Source organism: Teleopsis dalmanni, chromosome 1 (genome assembly GCF_002237135.1).
Source record: "Teleopsis dalmanni isolate 2A chromosome 1, ASM223713v2, whole genome shotgun sequence".
Lineage (NCBI taxonomy): Eukaryota > Metazoa > Arthropoda > Insecta > Diptera > Diopsidae > Teleopsis > Teleopsis dalmanni.
In genome coordinates this window covers 225116863-225117706 of record NC_051846.1, presented here as the reverse complement: position 1 = coordinate 225117706, position 844 = coordinate 225116863, and positions in this window count along the sequence as shown.

Here is an 844-nt window from a genome sequence, read left to right as displayed (position 1 = left end):
AAAAATATTGTGGAATCAAAATTCATTAAAACCCTTTAAAGTTAATCAATTTTCTTTTTTTTAATTATTTTATAAATAAATGAATAAAATACACTTTTCTTCTGAAATTCATAAGCAAAAAATATCACCTCTTCGTACTCTTTCTGCTTTACTAATTTCTTAAGACCACCATTGGAAAGGTCTGCTATTTGTAACTTTCAATTAGGTTTCATAGTATCTTCAGAAACCTACTGTATATGTTGCGCTAACTAGTTGGATTATTTTGTTGATACCTGTAAAGGGTTCTCTTGCATCAATATTCAACTAATCATTTTTTAATTCCTATCACAAGCGTTGCGACATTCCAGAGAAAATTGATATTGTCTACAACACCTACAAAACCATTGGATCTCCGAACATTACCAATATATTGTCTATGTTCTTTTTCGCGTTTAACACTCCAAGTAGAAGATTTTTGTTGGAAATGACTTGTGACGTGCAAGCCAAATAGGTAACATTGACCTCATCACAAATGGAAGTGAAATCTGAAGAAATAAGGATGTCTCTATATTGACTGCAGTTAATTATTAGCTTTTGACTTCTAGAACAATAGGGGCTAACTGGACTTATGGTTTAAGTCAACACTTAAACCCACCAAACTAGGAAATCTTTTATTTTCAATTAAGGAAGGAGTTTACATAAATACCATTAGTCATATCATTATCTCATAGCGTTACTGCTATAGGCGTAAATTGAGATAGATACATTTATTTACTACATTATTTAAGCTTTCTCGGCTTTGTGAAGACTTTAAGCTATTTTTATTTAAAACTTTTATAAATCAGCTTTGTTACTATCAATCCAC